The sequence below is a fragment of the Erpetoichthys calabaricus genome, chromosome 7, assembly GCF_900747795.2.
Source record: "Erpetoichthys calabaricus chromosome 7, fErpCal1.3, whole genome shotgun sequence".
Lineage (NCBI taxonomy): Eukaryota > Metazoa > Chordata > Cladistia > Polypteriformes > Polypteridae > Erpetoichthys > Erpetoichthys calabaricus.
The window spans coordinates 196,152,845-196,170,080 of NC_041400.2; the positions used below are offsets into that span (position 1 = coordinate 196,152,845).

At 38.1% G+C, this 17,236-nt stretch overlaps 2 protein-coding genes across 6 annotated transcripts in view; one reads left to right on the plus strand and one right to left on the minus strand.

The window, feature by feature from the left end:
• The window catches only part of pigg (phosphatidylinositol glycan anchor biosynthesis class G), a 1,234,979-nt gene that overhangs the window by 356,851 nt on the left and 860,892 nt on the right, over window positions 1-17,236 (minus strand). The gene's annotated exons all lie outside the window — the stretch shown is intronic.
• The window catches only part of lef1 (lymphoid enhancer-binding factor 1), a 165,227-nt gene that overhangs the window by 130,777 nt on the left and 17,214 nt on the right, over window positions 1-17,236 (plus strand). The window lies entirely within an intron of this gene.

Consider the following 17,236-nt stretch of genomic DNA (forward strand, 5'->3'; position numbering starts at 1 on the left):
CTATAAAGTCTCCAAATTCAATCCCTTACACAATGTGTGACCCCCCCACCCCAGGCCTGGCATTTCTTCTGCCTATGCCCCAAGTGTTCATAAAATGTCTTTATATTTACTTGATGATCACTTTTAGCCACATTTGCTAAGGATGTCTAGCAAATATACATTAATAATTTTGAATTTAACACTGTTGATACAGAAATATAAATTGAGTTGTAATGCTGTTTTCCAACCAATAGATCTGTTTTGTGGTTTCCCTCAACCATACAGTTTCTTTCAGATTTATGAATGCATTTACTTTTTGCTCATACTGTATTTGGCCATGTGATTATGTTAAACAAAAAAAAAGAGAGAGAGAGAGTTCATCATATTTTTGACAACTTGAGGCCCCTTTCTAGATTCTCCTTATTTGATTAATGAGATATTTTTTTTAGCAAATATGATGGGGGCACCTCTTTCTCTCTGCCATCATAACCCAAAAGAAAACACTCTAATGGTTAAGTCAGAGAAGCATGGAGAGATGATCAAAAGAAGGATACACATATCCAGCAAAACAATACACAATTCAATACAAGAAATATCAGCCCCTGGGAACTGACTACTATCTTTCTATGTCCTTGAGTATCTGAAGAATTGGCCCACCCACATCAAATATATAGCCTCAAGACCCCCAAAAATCACTTATTTCCTTGCTTACCTTCCTTCTGATGTCATGATGTATTGAAAATGGAAGCCACAGTTGTTGGAATTTGGAACAAGCTACAGAGTCATGTAGTGGAAGCAGAAATATCGGTAACTTTTAAAGGATCTGGGTGAAATATAGGGATACCTTAGCTGTTAGCTAAACAAACAAACTTGAAGGACTGAATAGTCTCTTTGTCATATTTCTTGTGTTCTTATGTTCTAAATTCTGGACTCCTTTGTCAATTTAACGTTTGACCCAGATTTTCCAATTTTATAATCAGTGTACAACTAACATAGTGTGTTCTCTGAGATCTACCTGGGATTTACTTCCATGGTCTTTAATGCCCTTTTAATTTCTGCAACTATCTTAACATAATTCATTCTGCTATTCTCAAGTTTTGTTTCACATACATTCCAAAGGCCACCCCTCCATTCATTTTCTTAACCTGTTAATCAAGGACATGGTCGTGGAGAAATTGATGCTAATCCCAGCAGTCATTAAGTGGAAGGCAGGAACAACACCTGGGGAGGAGGGCACCAGCCCGTCACAGAGAGAATAAGCAAACACATATGCAATACCAGTTCGCCTAACCTGCATGTCTTTGGAATGTGGGAGAAAACCAGAGTTCCTGAAGGATGCCCAAACAGACATGTACAGAACATGCAGATTCCACACTTGGAGCACCCAGGACGCTACCACTACGCCACCATTTCACCCCATTTCTAAGCCTACCTATACATAAAGAACTTCTCTTTCCAGCTTTACATTTGCTTTTCATTCAAAGTAGGCATTAGAGTCCCATCTGTCCCAAGCTAAAAACTTTTTGACTACCAATTCCAACTGTGGAATTAAGTCTTTTCTATGGGTGGGGGCGGGGATTTTGAAGTAGAAAGGGACAATTACCCAAACTCCGCTCATCAGTTCCATAATGACGTCTACTTGAGATATGAAGGTCGCCAAAGTATTGCTTTCGGCCAAACATTTCTGCATGATACATGTTTTTCTAGATTCCTGGATTGTATTTGTATCTTTGGAAATTCTTCTGGCCTGCCATGGGAATTACTTACTGTATGTGTGTTTTCAGCACTAATTATCATTTGTATTACAAGACAATTTTATCCATATTAATTAGCATTGTAAGAAGTGCTGCCAAGCTATAAATAAGAGTGCAACATTGTGACAACTTTGAGAGGCAATCAAATAGTGTAAGAAGGAGACACAACAAAGGGAAAAAGTTGGGGCACCACCTTGGTAATCCTGTACAACACTGGCCAACACACATTTTGCTGCCTCAAATGGTAGAACTGTTTCTGGGTCTATTTAACTTCCTGATTCCAGTTTTCCCCTATCAGCTCTAGTTTTTGACATACAGAACATATACCCATAAAAAATCTGGATATTTTAATGTAGTGTTTAAATTAATATCATTTAAGCATGAAGGAAACATATTAAATATAAAAAGAAAGGTGTACTACGTGAAAATCTACTTATTTCATACCAAAATCACAGATTTATTATGCAAAATTTCCAGTCATTCGACACACAAGAAGCCCCTTTTGTACGACTTCCGAGAGTGGGATATGCTAGGACAATCCCACATAAGATTCCAACAATAGTCTGCCATTGTGTGTGCATCCCAACTTCATTGGTATATGGCTTCCATTGTTTTTATGTCTTGGTGAAATCTTTCACCTTGCTCTTCGCTTAAGTCACCAATTTTCTCTCGAAAGTGATCTAAGTGACTGTGCAGATAATGGACTTTAACACTCATGTTACAGCCAAACCTGTTGAAATGAAAGAACATATCTCTACTAATTGTGTGTAGTTGTCCGCCTTCTTGTTGCCAAGAAAGTTTTTCACAACAAGAACAAATGAAGACCAGGAATATGATTCAATTTCATTCATTGATGCTGTGAAATGTGGGTCTTTTATAAGTTGTCTGATCTGTGTACCATTGAAAATTCCTGCCTTCAGTTTTTCCATGGTAAGTCCAGGTAACTTATACGCTATGTATTCAATGCGCAAAACGTCTTTATTCAAAGCCTTTACAAATTGTTTCATCAGACCATGTAGTGGTGGCAGTATGATTCTATCACGTGCTACCAGGTTCATTGATTACATTTTGACCTCCAACCACCATATACTCCCTCAGAGGCCAATCTTTTCTTGCCCAGTGTTCATGTTTGGCTCTACTATCCCAAAGGCATAAAAAGCAAGGATATTTTGTGTAATCACTTTGTTGACCAAGAAGAAAATTAACCATCTCCAAGTCTACACAAATCACCCATTGATGTTCTTGGTAATTTATCTTTTCCAAGACTAAAGAGATGGCCTTGTACTCTTCTTTCATCCTGGTTGTGTGACCGATTAGAACAGAACCATATTTGTTGCCATTATTTAAAAGAACACATTTCAAACTACGTTTTGAACTGTCAATGAAAAGATGCCACTCACTTGGGTTATATTCTGAAAGACCAATTTTCTTCAGAAGGTTTCTGATGTCATTGCAGAATACTAAGTTGTTGTCTTTGGTTAAAAAAAAAAAAAAACTACAGCTGATGAGGCTTATCCAAACCAGTTTTCTGAATCAGTGCCCCAAATAACCCAAGGAACAGGCCTAAAAACCAAGAATTTTTTTTTTAATGTTGTGCTGTGTAATTTGAAAGAGTGCACAAAAGGCAACATGCAATAAACTGAGGAGACGTCTTTCCAGACCCAAGTTCAGAACAGAACTAAGAACAAAATTGCTGGTTCCCAGGTTATAAAGTCATTCGGCAGGAAGGGACAGGTCCAGGAGGGAGGGCAATGGAAGTGACGTCAATGGTGGAGTGGCTGTCAGATTTCCATTCTGCAGAGTGAGGAAGAAAGAAGACATTAGACCACAGCACTAACCCCTGGTTTGGTGGGTAATTATAGTCCACTCCGTCTCCCTTGACAATAGATAACAATATGGACAGTTTTTTTTTATTCCTCGTGTACGAAGAGGTGTGGTAGAGAGTAGAACTTGGGGACCTTCAAATCTCCACTTTATTTTGGAGAAATTAGGTGGCTAGGGTTGGTGAGGATCATTGGGCTGAATGGCCTGTTCCCATCACACTTTTTCTAATGTTGTAATATACAAACAAGACAAGTTAACCATTAGATTTTCCTCCAGTATTTCCTTGTGGCATTCATTTTCCCCTCACAGGTCTTTCAGGGCCAGCTGCACAGAAGCATCCCCATGGCCTGATACAGCTATCGCCTTGCCCCACTGTGAGGATGATATACAGTACTTTTTATTTGTCAATATGCAGTATAATGTGGCATTTAGTCTGATGGCAAACAAACTCAATTTTGTTCATATTCTTTTTGTCTTATCACACCATAAAACCTTCTTCCAGCTGACTTCAAATTTTCCCATGTGTTTTCTGCCAAGATGTCATTCATCACTTTCATTTTGCCACTATCCGATAAAACTGCAACCGATGAAGTACCCAGGCAACAGCTGTTGTATGCCCTGTCTCTCCAGTCTCAACCACTGTAGCTTATAATTCCTTCGAAGTTGTCATAGGTCTCTGGATGGCCTCCCTCTCTTATTGTCTTCAGTTTTTGTGTATGGCCTACTCTAGGCATATTCCATTTCTTCATGATTGATTTAACTGGATACTCAGTTGACTTTAATATTAATTGTCTGTATCCCCTGACTTACACTTTTCACAGAGTTGCTTGGTATGTTCTTTTGTCTTTGTTGTGTACATTAGGCCACCATATGGGCTTACCACAAATTGTACCAAGCATATTTAATCAATTAACATCCCACACAGGTGATCTCCATTGAACTAATGATGTGACTTTTAAAACCAATCTGCTACACCCACGATGATTTAGGGGTGTCATATTAAACTGGGTGAATACTTATGACATCAATGATTTAGAGTTTTATATTTAGAATTAATTTAGACTACTTGGCAGAGATCTGCTTTCACACTTAGACATTAAAGAGTTTTTTTTTTAAATCAGTATCAAAAAAGCAAAATTAAATCCACTCTGGATCATTGTTGTTTAACAATAAAATGTGAAATCATCCAAGGGGGGCGGGGGGTGAGTACTTTTTGTAGGTATTAAAGTGAGTTTTTCTGGCATTTTCACTATTGAGAGCTTCATATTCCACTAGGGGACCTTGGTCAAAACGCAGAAATATACATCCTTACTAACCTGTGGGAGGCAAGCCACAGGTCTCTCATAAGGACATATGTCTTCATTTCAGTCAGAAGAGAGCCTATTAAAAACTGTGTGGCAGCACATATGTAGACCAGCACCCCAGTTTTCAGCATACACTTGCAGTGTTATAGAAACTGTGTAGAAAGCTGTAAATCTGACGATCCACAATGTTTCATGTAAGTAGTTGCTGTTTGATGGGACAGAGGGGTGGCATAGTGTTCTTCCTGAGGGATGGCTATTGTCTGGAGTAGGTGCTTCTAGTACTCGTAATATGCAGGAGAAATCTCACAATAAGGTCACATAACTAATATTATGAAGGCCAATCGCTGACTTCTTATCTTAATGTGGTGACGTCCAGGTTTGTGAAGGCTGTGGCGGTGTAAAGATAGCCTTTTTTTAATGCCGTTAACCTTGGGCCCACTGGAAATTTTCAGTTCTACTCTGATGAATCGCCTTACGTGATATGTTTGAACCTTTGAAAATGTTTGCCTTGTTTCTGCTATAGTTTAAGTTCACTGGGTAACTAAGCAGTGAGAATGCAAGGAAGTTGGCCTCGTAGGCATCATTTTTGACATGTCCATCTTCTAGCACAGGTCCTGCTCAAAGATGTTTTTCTTGTTCATTCTTACAGATAAGTAAGACCAGTTTCTGCATTCTTCCCCTAACCATACAGATCCAGCACACAAAGGCATGGCTGAAGTTAGGGACAGCTGTCCTTTTTCATGTTGGCTTCCTTTTAAAGTCCATTCCACTTTGTATTATTCACTAACATTCAGGCAGTCAATATTTTTAAGCACCTTAGCAAGCCAGATAAACTGATGTTCATTTTAGGCTAACTCGTGACTCTGTGTGGCTAAGCTGTTGCTCTGGACTGGCCTTCTCTTCGGGGTTTTTCTTTCCTTGCATCTGATGTTAACAGGATATCATTTAACCTGTAACATAAGACTTATGTTTGCAAAATGCATGGCATATTACAGTGAAGCAAATTATCAGGTGAAAATTACTTAAAGTGGCATTTTTAATCTCCCTTTGTTTAGTTTTATGTCACAGGTGGCCGGAGCCTAGCCATGCTTCACTGTGTGCAAGGCAGAAAACAGTCCTAGTGCAAGCTCATCCTAAGTCCCACTCGCCCACACTGAAATATAAGGGTAAGTCAATGATTATCTGTGCTTTTGTATTGGCTGCACAGCTTTCTCCGTGCACATGTAGAAACATGGTGTGTCTATTTTCACAGTGGTAAACTTTCAACCTTGATCAGTCAGTTTCTCTTGTTGTTTTCTAAGAGTAAACATGGACGCACCAGAGAAGAGCAGCAAGCAGTAATCCGCTTTTTATGGGCTGAAGGTGTACCAGGGACCAACATCTGGTGAAAGCTTTTTGCTTAATATGCACACAATGTTTTATCACAGCATAGTGTTTACAAATCGATTGAAAATTTTTAAAATGTTTGAAGTGTTAAACATGAACACTCATCCACATTCACTACTGTTAACAACATTGAGAAAGTCCATGCCATGATTCTGACAACCCAATGAGGATTTTGGCCCCGGTACACCTTCAGCTCATAAAAAGCGGATTGCTGCTTGATGGTGGTCTTTGGTGCAAATGGTGAGTGGAGCAGCCATGCTCATTCCTAGAAAGCAGAAACAGGAACTGACTGATGAAAGTTTAAACTTTACTGCTGTGACCAAAGACACATCATACTTAAACATTTGCACATGGAAAGCACGCAGGCAACCCAAACAAAATTATCACAAAAGGTGCAGATAAGTACTGACTTACCCTCATAGAAGTAAATGGGGTCATGTAAACTAACCTGCACATCTTTAGGGATATGTGAGGAATGTTGAAGCACCTAATAGGAAACCTATGCAGCCATGGAGGGAATGTGCACACCCCACTCATGCAGTGACTGGCTGCCTGTGTTCAAATCTAGGATGCTTAATTTGTGACATAGCAAAAGATAACGCTGTGCCACCGTACCATCCAGGAGAGATGTGGTGAACTGGAATTGGTAATGAATATATTTGACAACTCAGAAATATGAATGTGTTAACATGCATTTAAGAAGCATAAGACTTTCTAGAATAATGCATTGGAATGGAAATGTTTACCAACCCAAGATGGTTTTTATGAGGAGGAATTCTTGATAATGGACATCACTTTCTTAAACTGTGCTTAAAAAGCAAAAAAAAAAAAACCTGACAAGTAAATTAAATGTATTTTTCTAAGCCAGCAGGGAGAGGTTTACATGGGACCGAAGGCTACCCCTTTAGCATTTGGTGAATGGCAGAAACCTCCCATATGCAGGATGCAAGTCCTTCACAAATGGTGAAAATGGATAAATTATTAATATGGACAAATTTATCGAAATGATACAGTAGCTAGATAATAGTAATGCACAGCATGCAAGGAGAAATTTGGATAAGTCCTGTTAAATCAGTATTCATATTGAAATGCACAGAATGGTAAATAGGTAACTTTAAATTGTTAAAGTCAAACAGATGCATGGCTAAATGATCTGTGTACAGGTATATGTATAACACACACATTCTCATACATATACTGTACATGTGCACACCTTTTTCCTCCTTTCTCAAGACCCTCTGAAACAGGGGGTAAACAGGTAACAGATTTGTAAAAATCAAAGTAGAAGGATGGATAGATAAAATAGATGAATCATAATAGAAGAATAGATAAAATAGTGCATATTTAGGTTTTTAGGGTCATTATTGTCACAAAATAGTACAATTAGTCAAATATATTAATTTAAGAATAAAAATACAGTTTTTACTGAAGAATAGTCAGTAAAATGATGGATAAGGAAAATGGATAGCTACTACAATTAAAACATAAAAAATAAATGTATTAAATAACATTATGCACTATATACAATTAACTAGCATCTGAGTAATTAAACACATATAAAAGATAGTAAATCTGGTAAATACCCAGTTAAAAGAAATACAGTACTAGATCATACTGTAAAAATTGAATCTCTAAATTAAAGTCTGAAATATAAAAATTATGCAATGTTTATGTACAGAGCCTGACCTCAGTGAGTATGGACTGTGCAAATATCAACTAAATGAAGCAACAGAATCGGTTCACTGAATTTTTTTTTTTTTTTTTTTATAAATTATGTAGTTTGTAGCAAACAATATCAAAAGCATCCAAATGTCACGTCATGCGAGATTTTTTCAGGGACATTTTTCATAGTGTTTGTTGTTGTCCAGCGTTAGTCAACGTGGACACTCACTCTGTCAGAAATTTTATCTCTGTTCTGCATGAAAATATGAGAATTTTTTTTACCAACCATCACTACTAATTTCATGGCAATGGGATATATAAAAAAATCATTATTCCTTTAAATGCCTGTACACGTATGTTGTATAAGACTAGGCAGAATGGCAGATAATCTCAAATTTGTGGAATCAATACAAAGGGACTTTGGCAGCATATTGGATTGGGCAGGTTTGTGGCAGATGAAAATTAATAGAAGTAAATGTAATGTATCACATGTAGAAAGTATAAATATTGGATTTGAATTCACACTAGACGGTTTGGGACCTAAAAGCACTCCTTATAAGAAGAACCTGGAAGGCATAGTGAACTGGTCATTATTACCTTTCATTTCAGGGGCTCAAAAGTAATTGGACAATTGACTCTTTGGCTATTTCATGGGCAGGTGTGGTCAAGCCCGTCGTTATGTCCTTATCAGTTAAGCAGATAAAAGGCCTGGAGTTGATTTGTGGTGTGGTGCTTGCATGTGGAAGATTTTGCTGTGAACAGACAACATGTGGTCAAAGGAGCTCTCCATGCAGGTGAAAGAAGCCATCCTTAAGCTGCGAAAACAGTAAAAACCCATCCGAGAAATTGCTACAATATTCAGAGTGGCAAAATCTACAGTTTGGTACGTCCTGAAAAAGAAAGCAAGCACTGGTGAAGTCAGCAACGCAAAAGACCTGGACGTCTACGGAAGACAACAGTGGTGGATGATCGCAGAATCATTTCCATGGTGAAGAGAAACCGCTTCACAACAGCCAACCAAGTGAATAACACTCTCCAGGGGGTGGGCGGGCGTATCGATATCCAAGTGTACCATAAAGAGAAGACTGCATGAAAGTAAATACAGAGGGTGCACTGCAAGGTGCAAGCCACTTATAAGCCTCAAGAATAGAAAGGCTAGATTGGACTTTGCTAAAGAACATCTAAAAAAGCCAGCACAGTTCTGGAAAAACATTCTTTGGACAGATGAAACCAAGATCAACCTCTACCAGAATGACGGCAAGAAAAAAGTATGGAGAAGGCGTGGAACAGCTCATTATCCAAAGCATACCACATCATCTGTAAAACACAGTGGAGGCAGTGTGATGGCTTGGGCATGCATGGCTGCCAGTGGCACTAGAACAGTAGTGTTTATTGATGATGTGACACAGGACAGAAGCAGCCAAATAAATTCTGAGGTTTTCAGAGACATACTGTCTGCTCAAATCCAGCTAAATGCAGTCAAATTGATTGGGAGGCGTTTCATGATACAGATGGACAATGACCCAAAACATACAGCCAAAGCAACCCAGGAGTTTATTAAAGCAAAGAAGTGGAAAATTCTTGAATGGCCAAGTCAGTCACTTGATCTTAACCCAATTGAGCATACATTTCACTTGTTAAAGACTAAACTTCCGACAGAAAGGCCCACAAACAAACAGCAACTGAAAGTCGCTGCAGTAAAGGCCTGGCAGAGCATTAAAAAGGAGGAAACCCAACATCTGGTGATGTCCAGGAATTCAAGACTTCAGCCTGTCATTGCCAGCAAAGGATTTTCAAACAAGTATTAGAAATGAACATTTTATTTTCAGTTATTTAATTTGTCCAATTACTTTTGAGCCCCTGAAATGAAGGGATTGTGTTCAAAAAATGCTTTAGTTGCCTCACATTTTTATGCAATCGTTTTGTTCACCCCACTGAATTAAAGCTGAAAGTCTACACTTCAACTGCATCGGAGTTGTTTCATTTAAAATTCATTGTGGTAATGTACAGAACCAAAATTAGAAAAAAGTTGTCTCTGTCCAAATATTTATGGACCTAACTGTATATCTATAATATAGTAGCACTATAAAAAGTCCACAGAAGAGCAACTAGGCTATTTGTAGACCTCAGCAGTATGAACTATAAGGGAAAAATTAATAGTTGACCCTTTTTAGTTTAAGCAAACAGAGACTTAAAGGTGATATGATTGAAGTGTTTAAAATTGTGAAAAGAATTAAGTGGATGAAGATTGTTGCATTACATAAACTGTTGAACAAGAACATGAGAACACAGTTGGAAACATAATTGCAGATTTTGCACAAATGTTCAAAAGTTTATTTTTTACACACCAAGTAGTGTGGTAGGGCGTAGGTCTTTAGGGCTCTTTCTAAATATGACTTGATGTTATTTGGGAAAAAAAATAGCTGGATAACATTGGCGAGCTTTGTTGGACTGAATGGCTTGTTCTTGTCAACATTTGGATAAACCTTACACACACTTACTAGTACTATTATGTCAATTTAAAATTATTTAAATTTTTAAACAGCATGGCCCAGGTTTCCTGATCTTCTGCAGCCTTGTGCTTTGAGAGCAACAACTAACCAGTGATAGGCCCTAATATATGTGGAGTATTTATATCTAAGATGACTAATAGATTAATGGAATAACAATGACATTCTTCTACCTTAATAGTGGTGTTACAGCATGGGCAGAACATTTTACGCTGGTAGATGTGTAGATTGGGTATCATGTATTGCCTCTTCTCTGGTTTATATGTAACTGTGTAGGAGGTTAAAAAAAAAACTTTTGCTTAAACAGCGTTGCATCTGTCAATTAATTTGCTCAACTCACCGTACCCAGTATAAGGACACAGAAATACAGAGGAAGATAATACACCAGCACGTAGTACTCCAGTTAAACCAGAACCATCCCTGAATGGGATACCAGATGGGCATATATACACAGTATATATGATACGCATACTTGTATACCCAAAATATAAGTGTGACTGCTCTTGTAAATACATTGAAGTAGTGACCTCTTCCACCTGGGTGTTTCTTTATCACCTGCTGCTTTAACTTCTCATTATGAATATATACTTTCAGCTAATTTGGATCATCTTGCTGCTCTTACAGCTTCTACTGTGATATTTACACACTTTGCTCCTTGGTTTTCTCTTGAGTTGCATCATTTGAAACCTTGTGGTGTAGGTTTGAAAGCATTAGAAGAATAACAAGCTTGGTTACCCATGTGACTGCCTACAAGAAACCTGTTGGCCTCTATAAGCAGGCACTACAGAGGGCTACTCAGTGTGGTCATTATAACACCAAAACATGTTTTTCTACTGTTAATAAGCTATTTAAAACTGCAAATGATTTTCCTTTGATTGCCTCTTCTGACCTCTGTCAGGAATTTCTATAATTTTTTAACAATGAGATCTGATTTATTCAGTTTTAAAACATTTCAACTGCTCAATAATAATTTGTCCATCTTCTACCATAATTTAAAACTGCTTATCTTGGATCCCATACCTTCCTAACACATCCTTTTACTGGAGCCAGATTTAAGATGGCTGTTGTTACACCTGTCCCTAAAAGAAAAGAAAAAAACTGGAATTGACCTGGAGGACTTTAGAAATAGGATGATAATTTTTTAATCTTCCGTTCCTTAGTAAAATCCTAGAATGTGCTGTTGTGGGTAGTTTCAAAGGCCATCTTGTCTCTAATGACCTGTTTGAGGAATTCAGTTTGGTTTCATGGCCAACTACAGTAGAGACTGAACTTGTCAGAGTGGCCAATTATCTCCTGGTTGCAGCAGATTATGGTGTCTTAACACCTTTATGGTGTTTGAAAAGCAGCAGTAAGTTCTGAAAACAGTGCATCATTGGTATTCTTTTGTTTAGACTCTAGCATGAATTAAACATTACTGGAAGTCTTGTGTGGCTTAAACTATACCTTAAGGGCCGACAGCAAATGTTGCCTTCAGTACCTTTAGGTCTAACTCATCTTATTTGCTTCAAGTTGTCCCTCTGGGATCAGTTCTTGTCCCCCTGCTCTTTTTTTATTTACATGCTTCTTGTTGGTGTCATTATTAGATAGCATGGTCTATGGTTTCACTGTTATACTGGTGACACACAGGTTTATTTACACACGGAATTTACACAAATTTTAAACTCCTCCTGCCTGTTTAGCTGCTATAAAACACTGGTTATCTGAAAATGTACTTAGACTAAATAGTGAAAAAACTGAGGCTTTAATTATTTATACCCTGATATTTTAGGTAAAATGTACAATTCTCCATTAAAGATTCCATGCTTTTATTACATTTTTGATTCCACAGGTTAAAAATCTTGGTGTTTACTTTAGATCCCACACTCTCCCTTGAACCACATATTAACATTACAAAGGTAGCGTTTTTCCATCTTAAGCAAATTTCAAGGTTGCATCCTTTTCTTTCGGATACTGCAATGGTGAATCTTCTGACTCTTTTGTCACCTTCACATTTGATCATTTCAACACCGTGGTGTTTGGTGTCCTTGCTCAGAGCCTAAACAGACTACAGTACATCCAAAGTTCAGTGGCACACATTTAAAACCTTGTGGGAGCACATTACTCCTATACTTCAAAAATGACTTTGGTTACCTGTCCTTTTTCACATTCAACATAAACTTAGTTTTTACGGTCCTTCCTGGTTTACCCCCACCTCATTTGGTTTATTTATTTAACACGTATGTTCCATCACACTCACTTTGTTCTTCTGATTCTATGCTGTTAACAGTCTCACTGTGCAAACTGTGTACTATAGGTGAAGGATCTTTAGTGTATTGGGTCCACGGTTATGGAATGCCCTGCCTTTGGAGTTTCATATTTGTAAATCACTTTGTTTTTAAATATAAACTGGAAGCTTTTCAAAATTGATTTTTATATATATGACTGTTTAATATTAATTTAATATTTTGTATTGATATACAGTGTCCTTGTGTATATTGAAAGGCATTTTTATATACTGTAAAATGTATTATTATGCAGTCACTTAATTAATCTCAACAGCATTTAGACTTTGGGAAACATAGTAAGAGTTCCAATTTGTTAAATGCAAGGCAGCCCAGGTGCGGTGGCCATTGTACTACTACCCATGTAATACAGTATATGACCATTGCAATTTCCTTGTGCACACAGATTTTTTAAGCTAATTTTTGAGGTAGGTTTTACTGCAAAATTCCTTTTGCATTTTAATTATAGCCATGAGCTCAGTTTCACTGCTTGGTGAGAAAAGCGCCTTCCTTCAGTCCCTGGGCCTCGTTTGTCTAAAGGGGAAATGTCAGGAGGCCCTAACCATGACGACTCTTGATATTTGTGTGATTAAGCTTAGTTACACTTTTCTGTAGCTGGCACTTTGAAGCTGTGAAAGCATTTTTCTTTTTGCTAATAAATAAAGCAGAAGGCCTTCACTTTAGCTGCACAACCCTCCGAGCATTGGAATCTGTTTCTTGTCATAATTAGATGAGACTCAGGCTTGTCTAATATTTTTTAGCTTTTTCAAATTAAAATTGAAACTTTACCTCAAGGACATGATAATATGCAATGGCTACTTTTCATTTTGCAATCCTGACCTGCAGTAATTGGCCATGAATGTGCTACATGACGAAACTATTGCCAGCTTCAGAACTGTGACTTTGAAATGTTTAGCTAAAAATAGAATGCCGCTGCCATTCTTCTCTCAATTTAATTCGCCTTTTAAGTTTTTGAACTTGTATGCATTTTCCGAGCCTAGGTATGCAGGCCTCTGGGCTGTACTTCCAATGGCTTTAAAGCCTTTGAGAACCTCTAGTTTCGATGTGCCAAACGCAAATGCTGACCATGCAAGAGCTGCTTTTCTACTGAGTGAATTGTATATTTGTGCATCTGCATTCATGCAATTGAGAGCCCAGAAGCTTGGGTATGTGAGTTGGGGTTTCAGTGTCCCTCTGCCACTGTGCGTAGTGTGTGATACACATCTGCAGTTGTGAGCGTGATCAAGTGTTTGTGTACATGCAGTTGATCCTTGATGTGTTTTGATATTTTTTTTAAAATATGTATCTGAGACTGTGTTTATGCATGAGAGTGCATGTGACACTGTGAGCTCATTTTTACAGCTGCAAGCATGCAGTTTGACATTTCCTTTAATAATATGATGGTTGTAAGCATTACTGTGTCAGGGTGCATGTATTTACAGCAATGGTTTGGACTTACAGTAATGAGAATGTGATTCTGTCATTCTTTCATTGGATGTGCACATGCAAGTGTGAGACTTTTTGTGTTGGTGTACTGTTAAATAAGGTATGCAGGTTGTAAGAGAGACTAGTGGCACTAAGGCACAAGCTCCATTTAATAGGTGAAAGTTCATTTGGTAGAAAAGAAATGCAACTAAAAATATAGGGGTCCAATGGTCCTTCAACCATGTGGTTTGTGGTGCTTTGAAATAGATAGGTCCAGAGTGAACATCTGCTGACTATCTTTCATGTAGTCTGACGTGTCCAGCGACTCAGTCCAACCAGTCTGCAGCTCAGCCCAACAAAATCAAATGGGTTTGATTTTTGTCCTAAGTCGTAGGAGCAGGCTCTGTGTATGCGGGAGCTGACAACCAATCTCCCACATAGGGACCCCCATACTCTTCGTGTTTATGGCATTAACAGCCATCAACCACCAGTCCACACCCTTCAATCGCATGGATGTTCACAGTATTGCTTCATTTGTCATAATAACACAAAAATTATGTTTTAATACATTATCTGTTTTAACTGCAAAACTGGTAAATGGCATGTTGAATACATGATTAGAGTACCCCTGTGCCTTTTACCAAAATGAACTCTTCTCTGTCCTTTTGGGTGCATCCCAGAACAGACAGTCACATCTGCATTGAAAAGTCAGTCCTTCAGTCCTTCACTTTATCAGTGTTCTTTGTGTGTTTAATAATAATAGGTCATTATTTCATTTATTTCTGAAGCTGTGCTGTTGTGATGTTGGAGGCCAAATTGGTGTATTCTGTGTGGATTTTGCATGGTTTTGCCAGGTTCATCAGGGCATACAGACGAGTTTACGAACAGCTCTTATTTATCTCATCTGCGTGTGCATATGTTGTGTGATAGACTAGCACCCCCTAGAGGATTGGTCATCTATTATATTAGATATACAGTATATACTGTATATATTTTTTTTATTTTATTGAAATCACACAACATTCCATACAAATAAATTTTTACAAAAATACGATCGAAAACAAATCAACCCCCACCCCTTTATTAGATATATATTGACCAGATGAACAAAGAGAAAAAAAAAATACAGAATGAAAGTTGACAGGTGCTGAGGATGTTGACCACTCATGGAAGGCCCTGTACACACTGCCTATTAAAATAACAAAAAAGCAAAAAGTATTCACCCCACAGGAAGTTTTCACATTTTATTGTAATGCGACATTGTAGATTTTAATTTGGTGTTTTTTGACACTTATCAATAGGAAAACAAGTCTCTTCAAAGCGATATAAACTAATTACATATGTAAAATACAGACTAATTGATCACATAAGTATTCTTTCCTTTTAATTTGACATACCTGAATCATCACAGGTACAGGATTTATAAATCATGTCATTTTCTAATCCGTTTATCCCAGACCAGGATCATAGGGGGTGCTGAAGCCTGTCCCAGCTAGCATACAGTGCACGGTAGGAACAAATCCTAGACAGGAATGCCAATCCATCGCAACATAACCTCACACCCACACACCAAACACACATTAGGCCCAATTTAACATCACCAACCAGAGGAAACCAGAGCAGTCAGTAGAAATCCACACAGACACAGGAAGCACTACCATTGCACCCAGTTTTAGAAGTCACAAAATAAATTCAGTGGAGATCATCTTTTTAAGGATTTCAACTGATTGTATCTAGAAGTTCCAGCTTGTGGTGAGTCAGTATGATGGCCTATCATACGCAATGAAGACAAAAGAAAACTCCAAGTACAGCACACCATGAAGAGCACAAGTCAGGGGATGCAAACAAGTTACTCAATGTTCCTTAACTACTATGTGTGGAAACCACTTGTATCAAACATATCTAAGTCATTGAATAGCCACATATATCAGTCATGAAGACATGGAAAAAGTATGTCATACCTGTAAATCTGCTACAGTAGGCCATCCACAAAAACTGAAAAATAGAAATTAAGGAGACCACCAAGAGGCCTCTTAGACCTTTGAAGGAGTGACAAGCTACAGGGGATAACATTGGGCAGACTGTGCAAACAGCTGTACCAAAGTGCTTCAGCAATCACATGCAGTTTTATGGGAGTGTTTCAAAGAGAAAGTCACGCACATGACGTTTTGGCTAGAGTTTGCAAGAAGGCACACTCTAGTTAGCTGGAGGAAGGTTCTGTGGTCTAAAACTGAGCTTGTTGGCTCAGTGTTACACTCCACATATCAAAAAGACACACCATCCCCACGGTGAAGCATGAAGGCTATGGATATGCTTCTCTACCGCAGATACTTGAAGGCTTGCAAAGGTAAACTGAATGCAGCAAAATATGGGGAAATCCAGGAGGAAATCCAGATGGAGTCTGCAAGAAACACACACTTTGGAAGATTTGTAGTACAGCAAGACAACAACCCAAGCATTAAGTCGAATGGCTACAAAACAATATTAATGTTCTGGAATGGCCAAGTTGGAGTCCAGATCTCAATCCATTTGAGAATATTTAGCTGGACTTGGAAAAAGGCTGTTCACTCACACTCCCCATGCAACCTGATAGAAAAAAAGAATGGAGAAAAATGGCAGAGTGCAGATCTGCAAAGCTGACTTGTGCACGCACACTCAGGGTTGTCATCTGCTAAATACAGACATGGTGGGGGAAACTTATGCAATCAAATGGATGGCGTTTTGAAATTGTAATTAATTTAGACCACTTTGTGGTGATCTTTTATCACTTTGACATTAAAAAGTGTCAAAAAAGCCAAATTAAGTCCACTGTGATTCAATGTTATATAACAATAAAATGTAAAAACTTCCAAGGGGGTAAATACTTTTATAGACACAGTAAAAGTTTTCTGTTTTCCCATTACATTTTTCTAGTTTAATTTCCCATTTCCTATCTTCTGTTCTCACTATAAGTAAATGCTCGTTCAAATGGTGCTTATTTGCAGGTTGTGCACTCACTTTTGTTACCTCTATTTTCAGTGTGCCAGAACCTCCCAAAGATATAAGACTTGCACAGGGAAGTTCCAGGAGGCAGATTTTTTAGTTCTTGATAATCCTTTCCAAGCTTCTTCATTCCCCCACCCACAACATTA